This window comes from Montipora capricornis, chromosome 13, assembly GCF_036669925.1.
Source record: "Montipora capricornis isolate CH-2021 chromosome 13, ASM3666992v2, whole genome shotgun sequence".
Lineage (NCBI taxonomy): Eukaryota > Metazoa > Cnidaria > Anthozoa > Scleractinia > Acroporidae > Montipora > Montipora capricornis.
In genome coordinates, this window is record NC_090895.1 from 14577980 (window position 1) to 14592979 (window position 15000).

General features: G+C 36.9%; 1 protein-coding gene and 2 long non-coding RNA genes across 3 annotated transcripts in view; all 3 read left to right on the top strand.

The window, feature by feature from the left end:
• Window positions 1-3010, top strand: part of LOC138029179 (uncharacterized) — a 3993-nt gene extending 983 nt beyond the window's left edge. Inside the window, exons 2-4 of the long non-coding RNA XR_011127832.1 lie at window positions 467-560; window positions 2444-2742; window positions 2968-3010. This is a non-coding gene — a long non-coding RNA (uncharacterized lncRNA). The remainder of the gene's footprint in view (window positions 1-466; window positions 561-2443; window positions 2743-2967) is intronic.
• LOC138029455 (NLR family CARD domain-containing protein 4-like) overlaps window positions 1-15000 on the top strand; it is a 281844-nt gene that overhangs the window by 183374 nt on the left and 83470 nt on the right. The window lies entirely within an intron of this gene.
• The window catches only part of LOC138029182 (uncharacterized), a 377995-nt gene that overhangs the window by 174082 nt on the left and 188913 nt on the right, over window positions 1-15000 (top strand). The gene's annotated exons all lie outside the window — the stretch shown is intronic.

Consider the following 15000-nt stretch of genomic DNA (forward strand, 5'->3'; position numbering starts at 1 on the left):
TTTTTTGTCCTTGACTATTAAGAACCTCCGGAAAACAGTTACAAAAAATGAAATGAATTAATAATATCTTTTGTGCCTGTTATGTCGTGTAATGATGTGTGCATGTGCAACATTTACAAGAAAAGGTTCAAGTACAACTTTATTTTAAGAAAATATTAGTTTGCAAATGTTTTAATTTGGTGGGCTGGGGTTTGATACAAATGTAGGCCACTGGGGTTGAAAGTGATAGATACAATAGCATACTAAGCTTTCTACAGTCCATGACTTGTACTATTCCTTCAGGCATGCAGAAATCAGAGTAAAAGGCAACTAAACATTTAATGCTAACCGTGCAAGGTCATGCAATTTTTTTTTTTTATGAAATAAATAAGGTCACTACAGTGTATCTTGCTATTTCTAGGATAAGAATGCTACAAATAAATAATAAAATTATATTCCTTGTCTTTCAACTTATTTTTTTAAATAGGCAATGTTAAGCAGTAAGGATGAAATAGCTGCTCTAAATGCTGACAATGATTTTGAGGCTCATGGAAGAAAGTGGGTTGACACTAATGTTGACAGTAAGTAAAGTACAGTTTCCCCTTGTCCCTGAAATACAATGCAATACAATACTTTATTCACAATGCCCAGGGGGCTTTTCAGTGACAATTAAATGTGGCTAAATATAATTTAGGCTAAGTTAGACTCGAACTAATGCAGTCAGCGGTCTCACCCTTTACGGTACGTGACCTGCGGGGTGGCCCTTTAAAGATTTGCAGGGCCTTTGCATCATGTTGCCTTTCTCATGCATTGTTGCTTGTTGATCTTTGCGGATCAATTGCTCTCTGTTAGCGAATCTTTGCGGATTCTCGCCCCTTCCCGTCCCTCCCGCTCCCTTCCCTTGATCTCTAGGTAGGTAACTATGGGTCAGGTAAGTTGTTTCCACTGATTACTCAGTGTGACGGTGTGCCAGTTAGCGGCTGCGTGTGGGGGTGGTTCCCGCTTCCAGGGTTGCCATGGTTACCTCCCCTTTGGCTTATGGCTTCTGCTCCCCGCTAACCTTTTAGGCACCAGTTCCCAAGCTCATCTATTTGTGATGAGTTTTAACATAATTAAACATAAGAACTGCGCGTACTAGTAATAAATTTTGAAAGAACCATAATTAAATTAAATGACAAGGTAAAAAAAACAGGTGATGGGGTAGCTCATCGTAAAACAAACAGTATACTTTTTTTACTTGTTGTATTTCCCATTGTGAAACTGAGACACCTGCCTTTCTCCCTGCAATGTTTCTATTTGATCAGTGATTTTTGTGTCTGAAGCATTTTCGGTACATACATTGTACTTTTTCAGATCATAGGTCACTCTGTATAAAATAACCCAGATACTGTATAGACCGTATTTATAAATGGCGACCAAGAAATTATTCTTTTGTCCTTGTGCTAATTATCCTCACTAGCCTCACTTTGGAGAAAAGATTCTTTTGAATTTTGTTCGTGCTAACGAGGCTAGTGAGGATGATTAGCATAAAGACAAAAGAATAATTACTTAGCCGTTATTTATGAATACGGCGCACCGCGCACCGGTGGCTCAGTTGGTTGAGCACCGGGCTGTCACGCGGGAGGTCGTGAGTTCAACTCCGGCCAGGACCAACACTCAGGGTCTTTAAATAACTGAGGAGAGGAGAAAGTGCTGCCTTTGTAATTACATCTGCAAATGGTTAGACTCTCTAGTCTTCTCGGATAAGGACGACAAGCCGGAGGTCCCGTCTCACAACCCTTCAACCCTTCAATGTTCATAATTTTGTGGGACGTAAAACAACCCGCACAGTTGTCGCAAAGAGGGGGCATGTAGTTCCCGGTGTTGTGGTCTGTCTTCTGTGGTGTATCATGGTTGGGAGGGTAAATGCTCGGAGAGATATTAGCTACACCAAGCAACTCTAAAAAATCCGAGGGTAAAAATAAATATATATGATATGATATGATGATATGGTCTATACTCTTTTCTTGAGTTGAGTTGATCACATGGCCACCTTTGAGTAGTTTTTTTTTTTCTTCATCTTGTCGCACCTCCTGTTCTGAATACAGTTCGAAATTTATGTAGCAAAACTGAGAGGTTTTGTAGAAATTCTGCAGCAAGATTTTGCCACCGAGCATTTCATGCTACATAATTGTTGTCATTGAAAGATTTTACTTATGTAGTGTTATTATTTACGAACTGGTCGATATCTCTTAAAACTATTGTACTTTTTTTTTAAAACACCACACCATGCAGCTTCATTTGTTTCACATCAGAGTCCAAAAGCAGATTTATTTATTTCTCACAGGGTAAAATTATTATAATGGTACCCAGCTTTCTGTTTTTTTTTTTTTTTTTTGTGGCTAACTGCTGTTTAGAAACAGATTCATTAATTACATTTTGGTACTTATTTCCTAACTTGTCATTCATTTTTTTTGTTTTTAAGGATGAAAATTGTCCAGTGGTGGCTCAAGGCCTAATTACACAATTGGTCTTGAGCAAGCGAATTGCAATGCTGGACCACTTTGCAGCAGGACTAGAGATCCTAGATGTGTTACCTGCAGTGCATGCTAAGCCTGATATCTTTGAATCTCTCTTTGTTGCATCATCTGCAAAGAATATATCTCCTGACAGTGTCAAAAGTGTGTTCAGGTTGAAACCTTCTGCAAGTGAATTAATGTACTCAAGCTGTGACTACTATTTTTAGTATGGTCAAAAAGTACATTGAGAACAACAGTGAAGAAGGTAAGATCTTAATTGATGCATTTAAGGGAGAGCTCATAGACCCACTTACTACTAAACACTTGAATGGTGAAAGTGATAATATATGTGTAGTCTTTGTAAAAGAAAGATAATAATAATTATCGATATTTACTTGCATAAATTTTCAGTTATTTAAGAAGTTTAATAATAATAATAATAATAATAATAATAATAATAATAATAATAATAATAATGTTTCTTTTATAGCTTCTATCCAGACATGATCTAAGTGCTTTACAAGTCATGAGGTAAGTGGGAAGGTTAGGGTTATTATTTTTGGTGAGGGTAAATGCAGCTGGTTATCTTTACTTGACGAGCAGCATTTGTGGGACACTTTGTGACAAATTGTCTGTATCAGAGAGACATGAGTGATGCTGAAGTTAGGGAGAAGAGCAAAGGGACACTTTGTGACGCTTATTGAAATCTGCGTGCATTTTCGGACATATCTGAGTGTTTTGATGTTTTGTTTCCATTGGTATAAATTTTCTGATCATCATTATATATGATAGATTACAAAGGTGATAGAATGCAGATTTTACATACAGTCTAATATGATGAGGCAGCATTGACATGGTACTGTCAAAAGTGACAGCATTCCTGGCAGTTTGAGAAGGCTGAACAATGTCTTGACCAAAGCAGATTGATGGCAAGCGTTGCTGCTGTAGTAAATTTTGAGTGAATAAAGAGGAACTCAGTTTTTTCTTTTATCAATTTTAGTTTCTTGATACTCATCCATTTAATAGGAGGCATGTTTTCCCATAAAGGTATAGATTACATGTAAGTCAATAGCTGTTATTACAGTTGAGCCCACGTTTCAGCGGTGTTACTTTCAGTGCGCACGAAAGCAAGGCTTTCGGGTCAATCAATCGAGAAATACAGTGTACCTTAAAGAATTGCATGGCTTTTTGACCTCTGTGGACTGTTTTCTTCGTTTGTGTTTGCGGCTGGTCGTTCATCTGGCCTGATTCTGACGTAAAAAGCATGGTAAGGCACTGCATTGCTTATGGATATGTTAACAGAAGTAACAAGCCCGAATGTTCAAAACTGTGTCATGGCATTCTTTACCTGTAAACAATGCTAAGCTTCGAACTTGGCTGCTTAAAAAAATAAAGAGAAAAGACCCTCCTGTGTCGAAACATTCTTATCTCTGCAGTGAGCACTTTTCTGAAGATTGTTTTTTATGTGGTGTGTGGGAGGAAAAAGGTATCTCAAAAGTGGATCTGTTCCGACAAGATTCATTTTTTCAGCGGAGGAAAAGCCAAAGCAGAAAGGCCCTTTTTATCACTCAGCTGGATGTGAGACAACAAAGAGCCGAGTCAAAATTAGATAAAGTTATACTGAACTCTCAATCTAACCCTGTCGATAATTTAGCTGAATTAGAATCTGTAAGTATTCCATGCCAAGATTATGGATTTCCAAGTGTCACTACTGATAAAGCTGAGGCAGGTAAAAGCAAAGAAGAACTTTTAGTGGAGCAGCTTAAAAGAAAAGGAAGAAGAAGTGAAGCGCTTAAATGAACTCGAAAAAGAACTTACTGAAAAAATGAAACAACTTGAACTAGAACTGGAGCTTAGGAAAGAGTTGGAAAGCATGTTCCAACAAAGTCTCTTTAACATTGATAATATAAGAGTAATTCAAAAATTGTTGAGATTTATACTGGGTTTCCAAACTATGAAGTTTTCAGCATAGCTCTTAGCTTTTTAGGTAGGGATGCAGCCTCTAAACTTGTGTACAGTAACACTGAACAGAATGATGCCCAAAAAAAGAGAGAAGGCAGGCCCCAAAAAGACCTTGTCAGTGGAGGAGGATTTAGCTGCAAGATATAGAATATCTCAGAGTCTTGTGGCCGAATAATTGTTACTTGGACAAAGTTTGTGTACTACATATATAAAGAACTAGACACCTTTTCCCTGACAGACAAATCATTGACTTACACAAGCCTGCATGCTTCAAAAACAAGTACAAGGGAACAACAGTAATCATCGATGCAATGAGATCTATGTTGAGAAACCAAGTAACATAGAAGCACAACAGCTTACCTTCTCAACTTACAAGAACACTAAATACTCTCAAGGCATTGGTCGTTATTACTCCAAGTGGCAGTGTTTGTTTTATTTCAAATCTCTATGGTGGCTGTATTTCTGATACTATTTTCTGATAGTGTATTTCTGATACTATTTCTCTCTCTACTATAGATCTATATTCAAGATTTTACTTATTGTATTTAAATGTCTCAATGATAATGCACCAGACTATTTAAAGACAAAAACTCCAGTACAGACGGTACTCCAGATCATTAAGATCTGTTTCGAATATGTTATTAAAAGAACCTAGATCATATACAAAAACTTATGGGGATAATAGAGCATTAAGTTTTCGAATATGGCCCCAAGACTTTGGAACAGCTTACCCCATGACTTATGCAACCTTACACTGTTGAAAACTTTAAGAAAAGACTGAAAATCTGTCTTTTTACTAAATATGTTAATAATTGCCCGTTATTTTAAAGTTTAATCATAGTTTTATGCATATTACACTCATGTTTATAGTAGAATATATATCTATCACTTGTATAGTTATTTATTTAGCTTATATTGTATGGATTGTATGTTTTTAGTTTAATATATTGTATGTTTAGATAAACATTGTAAAGCGCCTTGAGCACAGGATATGTGCGCTATATAAATTTAATTTATTATTTTATTATTATTATTATTATTTATTATTATTATTATTATTATTATAAGGAAATAACCCAGTAAATCTGCTTCTATTGACAAATTACAGCGAGGAGATTAGGTCATGGATCGGGGGTTCAATAATCAAGAATTGTTGAATGTCCCTCCCTTTATGAATCAATCAGGACAGTTTACTGAACAGGAAATGCTTGCAACCAGAAGGATTGCAAACCCTCAGATTCATGTTGAATGTGCAATTGAACGTGTGAAGAACTATCATATTTAGACTTTATTTTTCCCAAACTCTAGCAAGAGTGGCCTAATTGACATGATTTTCTTTGTGTGTGCAATGCTCACTAATTTTTTGCTGCCTCTTGTAAATAAATGTGGGCTTTGAGATAGTTTTTCCTCTATTACGGTATATCTAGTGCCGTAGGGCTTAGCTTCAGCTTCGGGCCCTCAAAGCCCTTAATTTGCGAGGGATCTTATTAGAAGGGGCTTTGAAGTGTTAAGAGGCTTACATAAATTTACAAGCACAGTTGCATTGCATATTTCATAAATACATTCTTGTAATTACCATATTTACTTGAAAAAGTACCTTTCTTTATTAAGTGCCATTCCCAAATGTGAAAAAGTACCTTTCTTTATTAAGTGCCATTCCCAAATGTGACAAATCAGCTGTGTCTTCAAATATCTAATAGTAAAATACACAGTAACTGGGTTGCACACATGGGACAAGGCTACATTGTACATTTCATTGTTTTCAATCACATAAGATAATCGTTTTGTTAGCATGAACACAAGCTGTCAGTTTTCCCGGGGGTAGGGTGGGGTGAAAGGGGTGTGCCCTCAACTCTTGTGTTAGCAAATTTTCAGCTTATTTGCAAATCAGCATGATCAATGGACAAGTGCATGTATTTTTTTCTCTTGTTTATTTCAGTTATATCAAATAATAACAAAAAAAACCTTTTACTCTTTTCCTAAAATAGCAGGCTTTAATTAATATTGGTGCATTTTTTAATAACAACTCTCAGTGGAGTACAATCTTGCAAAGGCTGCATCTCTGGGATATTACAAAACCAGAACCTGGTTTCCAGGAAGACTTTATGCATAAGTTGGAGACTGGGTAAAAAATCCACTAACTAACTTTGATTCTTAATTCTGATCAAAAGGATTACAGCCTCTGGGCTAGACCTAACTACAAGTTGGGCTAATAATGACAGGGGTGCAAAGTATGAGAGCTCAACTTGGTAGAGAACATCTATAACTAATAGTCTATTAAAAGTTTGCAATTTGTTCAAAGATTTTCAATAACTTTATCATGTCGGGAAAGACCAAGGGGCACAAGAGGATAAGCAAGCTCAAGAGCAAGATACTGACCATGAAAACTTTGAAGTTTAGGGAGAGATTTCTTTGAAAAAGATGAACTTTGTTATATATTAAGGATTATAATTTCCTTCAGGTCAGACAAAACTAGATCTACATATTGATAACCTGAACAGAATAACTGTTGTTGCACTTGGTAATGGTATGCATAGTATACTGTTCTTGCAAATACCTAGACTACACCTCTGCAAAAACACTCTTCAAGTACTACTGTAACTCCATCTAGGGATGCTCCAAGAAATGGGTGGGTGGAGGAAATAATAAAATCCCTCTTTATTGACTTTACAACCAAGTATCTCTTCATGCATCATAAGTATTTTCCTTTCATCTTCTGTTGGAACTCGTGTAGAGTGTTCGGAGAACTCTTGCTTGATGAGGAAGCATCAACATTATTTTTCGCATCAGATGCTAAGTGTGTTCATCCATTTTTCTATGTAACTCAACTCTACAAAAAATATAACATTATAAGAGAGAAAAAAATTGGGCAGGAAGAATGACGGTACCTGTGCATTAGTTCACGTTTGTTGGCATCACTCGAAGCAGTGCCATCTTTCGCTTTTCCTACACGGTATGAAAGCCACGTTCTGAGACTAGCCTTTGTCAAATGACGAGGGCAGTTTCCCTGAGTAAATTCTCTTTTTTGTGAAAAAAGCAAAATCCTGAACTCACAATTAATTATTTCTTCAAAATTTTCACATACGGTGCTTGTATTCTCGGGAAATGTTGACCTGAAAGCCTGCCTTTCACGTACTCTGTAACTAATACCACTATACCATGGGCTCAACTGTAATAAGCTATTTGTCTTGAATTTCATCTAATCTACAGGATGTCTGGATACCCTTTGGGCTCCAGCTGTTCAAAAGGTGTATAGCTATATTCGCTGAATAAATTGCTATCCAGTGGATACGTATTGGGGAACCAATTGAGTTATGCAGTGGTTATTAATTTATCCAATGGATAGCATTAGGGCACCTTTTTAAACAACTGAGGCCTGGCTAATGATTGCCTATTAATTTCTCAAATACATTTTGGTAGCTACATGTGCATGTCACCTGCCTACAAGGGAGTAGATAATAACTTTTGTGTTATTTCAAATACTTGCATGTATCGAAACTCTATTTATTATGTGACTAGTTTCGTGAAAGGGCAAGATGAACCAAATCCCGCACTGTGATTGGCTACCCAAGTGGGCAAGATGGAGCTATACTGCCCGCTCGGGATTTCTCGCTTGATCCCGCAAGATTAAAGATAATTTTTCAGTGTTTTTTATCCCATCTTATAAATCCTTTAGTTTATTGACCTAGCTTGTTCGGTTTATGATGCCTAGATATTGGCCTCGTTCTTTTTTTGCGTGTTTACAGCTTTTTGAGTCGTACATGACTGTTCGTGTTGCACGTTCCTATTTACCTAACATTCTTCAATAGGAATTTTTCGTTGTGCCTACATTTGCTAATGAACTCGTTGTATTTATTCAGTGTTGCTGTTTGCGGCTGGTATATGATGTAGTATTTTTCAGCTATGCATAAATTACAACGTTTTGTCACGTTTGTATAGTGCGAGGCGTGACTAAGAATTTTCCACGAAATCGTATAATCGGTGTTGCTGTCCTTTAATTGCCAAAATTCTTTGTAACACCTCACACTATACAAACGTGACAAAAAGTTGTAATTTATGCATAGCTGAAAAATATTATACATCATATCCCAGCTGCAAACAGCAACACTGAATAAACGCATCGAGTTCATTGGCAAATGTAGAACTTCTCACAGGTCTGGTATATTATAATTTCGTGTAAACGTTTCGCTTCTCGGGGCTTCTTCAGTACACGCTAAAAAACTAAAAAAAAAATACCTGGTACAACTGAACTTGCGCTATTTATACAAAACTATGAACCAAAAGGTGTAAAATGTTTACAAAAAAAAAATTAAAAAAAAAAAAATTAAAAAAATCATAATAATAATATGTCATGTAATACGTGCGGTTGGAATAAATCGAGTGGACAATACGTGAGATAAGAAATAGTTAGCTCTATTCCGAAAAAGGCGTTAATCACCAGACATCGAAACTAATAATAATTTAAAATAAACAACAGGACTTAGTAAATCATGCAATCAGGTGGCGAAATGTGCGCGAAATGATGAGCCCAGGGCCCCTAAGAAGTAATAGAATCCCTGAACAGGGCCTGAGAATGCCGATCTGCACAGCGTGCACAGCGTAAAAAAAAAAGCCCAACTGGTTGCACAATTACTCCAGTGAATGATTAATTAAACCTTATTCTATTTTTGGAATTAAACTCGGATCTTTTGTTCAAGCCGTAAGGTTGGAGGGTGCATAACTGTGCGCACCAAAAAGCCTCTCTTGTAAGTAAAACCTTGTCCATATCATCATCAGTAGTCATTAACAATTTTTTTCAATAACAATTTCATTAACAATTTTTTCAATAACAATGAACTCAAAGTCAGACATGTGATGTTTCTTTTCTATTGAAATGGACGGCCAATTCACACACACGTTGTTGGTTCAACATAGCCGATTTGTGATTACGAAATCTGACTTGAATTCATTCGATGTTGAACCTACGTATTGAATCTTGCATGTTTTACAGGTGACTAAATAGATGACATTCTTCGACCTACAATGTCTAATCTGTCTAATGGAGTAAAAACGGCCTGTACAGGCGCTGTGAAAGATCTTATTTTGATTTCGTAATCACAAATCGGCTATGTTGACCAACAAGGCCACGTGTGAATTGGCCGTCCATTTCAATAGAAAAGAACATCACATGTCTGACTTTGAGTTCATTGTTATTGAAAAAATTGTTAATGACACTACTGATGATATGGACAAGGTTTTACTTACAAGAGAGGCTTTTTGGTGCGCACAGTTATGCACCCTCCAACCTTACGGCTTGAACAAAAGATCCGAGTTTAATTCCAAAAATAGAATAAGGTTTAATTAATCATTCACTGGAGTAATTGTGCAACCAGTTGGGCTTTTTTTCCGGTTAGGCTGTGCAGATCGGCATTCTCACAGGCCCTGTTCAGGGATTCTATTACTTCTTAGGGGCCCTGGGCTCATCATTTCGCCACCTGATTGCATGATTTACTAAGTCCTGTTGTTTATTTTAAATTATTAGTTTCGATGTCTGGTGATTAACGCCTTTTTCGGAATAGAGCTAACTATTTCTTATCTCACGTATTGTCCACTCGATTTATTCCAACCGCACGTATTCATGACATATTATTGTGATTTCTTATAAATTTTTTTGTAATTTTAAACATTTTACACCTTTTGGTTCATAGTTTTGTATAAATAGCGCAAGTTCAGTTGTACCAGGTATTTTTAGTTTTTAGTTTTTAGCGCGTACTAAAGAAGACCCAAAGCCCAAACGTTTACACGTAATTACAATATACCAGACCTGTGAGAAGTTCGCCAGCGACTCATTTTTTCATTCTTCCTATATATATGGGAGACGTGCGTTCAAATCCCGCTCAGGGCAATTCTTCATGTTTTTCATTCGTATTTTGATCGCATTTTGTAACTTTTACCTGTTTGAAAACTTAGGAAAGAATTTGATTCAACTAAGAAGTTGCGACAGAGATCGCATCTTGTTCTTTTACACTTAAAACAACCCTTAGCCTCAACAATCTCTCCGCGTTCAGTGTTGGGGCCATAACGAGATGGCGCCAACAATTCCTTAAGGTTTTTAGACCTTCGAAAGGATGCTATGATGGAATTTTGAGGAAAAAGCTCTTTCAATTTAGGATTGGATTCCAAAATCGCTAGGTGTTTGCTGATGATGTGACAACTAGGTGTTTGCTGATGATGCCAAAACTTTCTTGTGATTCTAAGAACATTATTTATTTGGCTTCGTGCAAGAAATGTCGCCTGCAATACATTGGTTCTACAACAACTGACTTCAGAGTTAAATTTCGCAACCATAAGTCTGCTATGGTCATTAAGAAAAAGACTTGTGAGGTAGCGGTACATTTCAACAAAACACCACATGATTTAAGCGACTTCTCATTCCAATGTATTGATCAAGTGCAGGAGACTGTCAACAACTCATGCAGCATCGAGAAACTCCTTATCACTAAAGAGGCATATTGGAGTGCACAGTTGTTTTCTTTGGCACCTTTTGGCTTGAATAGGCGTCAAGAATTTCACTCGAAAAAAAGAATAAACTACAATTAACGTAGAGATCACATGTAAATTGGGCGGGGGCCCCCATCTGGGAATTTATTACAATATTGCTGTTTAAGGGCCCAGTTCGGGGCGCCTTCTGTGCCCGGTGACGGCATGGTTTCAGGGGCTCTGATTAGGAATTTGTTTTATCTCTCGCCATTTCACTTTTAACGCTAGCTCCTTTACATTCTCAAGTGGACTCGACAGCCTTTTCTTTTCTTTTTTCATTTTACTTGTATGTTTGTATTCTTTTATTTTATCTTTCGAGTTGGTTTTCCCCGTGGGTTTGTTTCGTATAGTCATCGGTTTCACGCGTAGTAATTACCGATTGTTCATCACTTGTTAATTTTTTTGCGAATATGTGTTATCACGCCCTGTTATATAATCATCTTTGTAATGTTTTGTTATTTTTGATACTGTAAATTTATTTAAGGAAATTGTAATTTACTATTCACTTGCACTGCAACTGATGAAGGTCACATACCGAAACGTTTTTTATTAAATTTTTTATCATTTTTAGAATTTTTACTGTATATATTTTCCTTCCCTCGAAGTTGTCCGTCCTCGTTCTCTGTAACAATTTTAAATTATCTTCTCGAGGTTTGGACTGTGAATCCTTTCGGATCCTTCTGGCGCAGCATCTCTGTTGGCCCGAAGCATTTTAACTTATTATATATATATATTATATATGTATATAGTGAGAGAAAACAGTGGGGTGAACTTCCTACTGGTCCAACTTGATTTAATGACAATTCAGCTTTTCACCCTTCCTCAGACGAACGTTAAAAACTAAAAACTTTTTACAATGGTTGTGCATATAAGAAGTACTGCCTTATATACAGCTTTTAATTAATTAAGAAGTACACAAAGTTTCTAAAATTACAAGCAAAATAACAATAGCATGAGTACAATCAAGTGACAAAAGTTATGTGATAAGTCAAACGTAACACACCCCCAGCGAAAGGCCTCTGAATGATCATAATTAAGGCTATAACATAGTCCCAAAGCAGGGCCCATAGTCCCAAAGCAGGGCAGGCCCTTAAACAATACTGTAATACATTTCCCGCTGAGGGTCCATGAACAGCACGTTTAAAACAAAAATAACAGAACCCTCCAACGGAGCCAATGAACGAAAAAACGTAAATCACATAACAATTGAAACTATTTACAACGAAATAATAAAAAAAGAAAACTGGACAAGCCACGAATCATTTTTCAAGCAAAAACATGTGAGGCGGTCTAATTAGTTACTGTAATTAATACGATTTTTGGAGCAGAATTCGCGCCTTTTGTTAAGGCCATGCGGATTAAGTGTAAATAATTGAGTCATCCAATAGGCTTCCCTGGTAAGTAGTAACTGGTCTAAATGTAATGGAGTTTGGAAGGATATAATTTGTTCGATGATGACAAAACTCATTTGAGAAATGTCGTGTTGGAGACTATTAAAATGCCAATTCACGTGTTCTTCTATTGTTGAGTATATTCGATTTATGGTTGCCGAATCTAATCTTAAACTTATTGACCGTCTGATTAACAGCAGAGCTTGGTCGAGATTTAGATGGTGCTAAAACCTTTTTGAGATTATTGGTTCGGCAGTAAGCATGGAAAACAGACACAGCTGGAAATATTTCTGTGATTTGAGGTGAAGATCTTAATAAATGAAAGTGCCTCCTAATGATGTTTTGAATGTCTGAAAAAATGGGATTATAAGTACCAGAGGAAAAACGTTTTTGCTAGCGTTCACCTTTTTGCTTAAAATTTCGGATCTGGGGATTTTAAGAGCCTTATCAAACTGTTTGTCAACTAAATCTGCTGGGTAATTTTGCAACTTGAGATATCCTTTGTATTCTTCACATCAGTGGAACAATTGCGCTTAATTCTCAAGGCTACCTCATAAGGAATTGCCCTTTTGCAATGTAACGGGTGTGAACTAGAAAATGGCAAATAAAGGTGGTTGTCAGGAGGCTTAGAATAAATGTCAGTAACAATTAACCCATCCTTAAGGTGTAATGTAAGATCCAAAACATGCAAAAAACTATCTGAATAAACCAATTCAAATTGGATGGTGGGGTACAGGGAATTAATGTAATCAGTGAATTCAAGCAGTTTAGGCAGACCTTGGGCCCAGAGGTCGAAACTATCGTCTCTCTACCGCCACCAGAGCATCGATTATGCTCATTGCTAAGTCCGCATAACTACATGCATTTTTCGGTCCCATGGCCGTACCATGTTTTTGTACAAAATTTTGTTCGGAGAAATGGCAATTGTTAACAAGGAGACAAATTTCAACAGCCTCAGCTATGCAATCAGTAAAGGAAAATTTAGAAGATCTAGAATCAAGGGCCTTCCTAACAGCGGTAATACCTAAGTTGCTGTCAATGTTAGGAAACATCGACACCACATCCCAGGAAACGAGCAGAGAACCTACTGGGAGTAGACCTTTTGCATTCAAGGCTTGTATCTTGTTGATTATTCATTAAGTCCTTAATAAATGATGGAAGGTTCTGGGAAAGTGGTTTAAGATAGAATTCTGTAAAGGCAGAGAGTCTTTCAATAGCAGTACCACAGCAAGATGTAATAAGACGAAGTGGATTGTCCTTTTTGTGTGTCTTAACATTCCAAAAGCTACCCCCAGTTTTGGCTCTAATTGCGGCAATAGACCTTCTTCGCTTGTACATTTTGTTTTCCCAAAACAGATCATGTGATAATACTCTGGAGACTTGATCCTTTGTCTTGTTCATTAAAAAGAGTGCATGCAAGCATGAATATGTCTGCATGCACTCTTTTTAATGAACAAAACAGAGGACCAAATTTCCCGAGCAACATTCATATTATCTAAATTGGGAATACAAAATGTACAAGCGAATAAGGTCTAAAGACCAATTCGGCTAACTCAGTGGTTGCGGTCGAATTAAGGAGTTACCACCAGTGCTAAAATCAAGTTCTATTTTTCAATGTTCTCCTAGGGATGAAAAACACCACAGAGTTGATACTCGAGTAGTGTCAACACTAGTGTTATACTGCGTTTCTCTCAATTGTTACCGCAACCAATGTTCTATGTATTCAAACCCTCTGGGAATAAATTACTTTGTTCCAAGTATTTCCATATCATTTAAATGTGAATGCTACGTTATCATGCCTTTAAGATCCAAATAAGATCCTCGTAAGTTCTTTTGAATGTCATCAAGAATCTTTGCAAGATCTTTCATGCGATTTATTGCTAAGATCTTCGTCTTTAAAGATCTCTTGCAGGTTTAAAGATCTTTGATGATCTTTAAAGATCTTGAAAAGATTTTCACCAGGGTATAGCAGCATAGGAAACTAATGTAATGAACATGCAAAACCATGTCATGGATAGCTGCATTGTAAGCAGTGTTGGAGATTGTAAATACCCTCAACAGCCTGTAGGCGGCGGAAACCCGCCAGCTGTCAGACCATTTTGCGCAGGCTACCTTGTGCACCAGAAATTTTGTAATATTGAGATTTGCCAGCGAAAGAATTTTTTTTTTTAACTCTGAGGCTTACTTTAGTGATCATTTTCTTCTGGTTTTCCGATTTTATGGAAGAAGGAAACAACTAGCAACATATAAAGAAAGTAATGTGCAAAAACTTTCAGTGGTGTTGACAGCTAACTTGAGAAATATAAATGCGTTACCGTCGCGAAGCACGAAACCATCCTGCGTTGATACTGATACTGTCGAAAGAGATGTTTTTTATCACCTCGAAAAAATTGATCTGTTCGGATATCTTAGCTGAAAATTGAAGTGTTCGAAAATTCTAAGGAATGATACCTTCATTTCAGAAATTGCTAGCTGAACGTTAACTTCTGAGAACTTCCCAGCAAACCATTTGGTCAGCCGAAACTGCCAGGTGACCTTTTTAAGTGCCAAACAATGCAAAATTATCTCTTCCGAAAACTTCAAGGGCTACTTTTCCTTGGTTGCGAATTCTTTAGGTGATGTTTTAGTAAAGAAATCTATAGGTGTTTGTC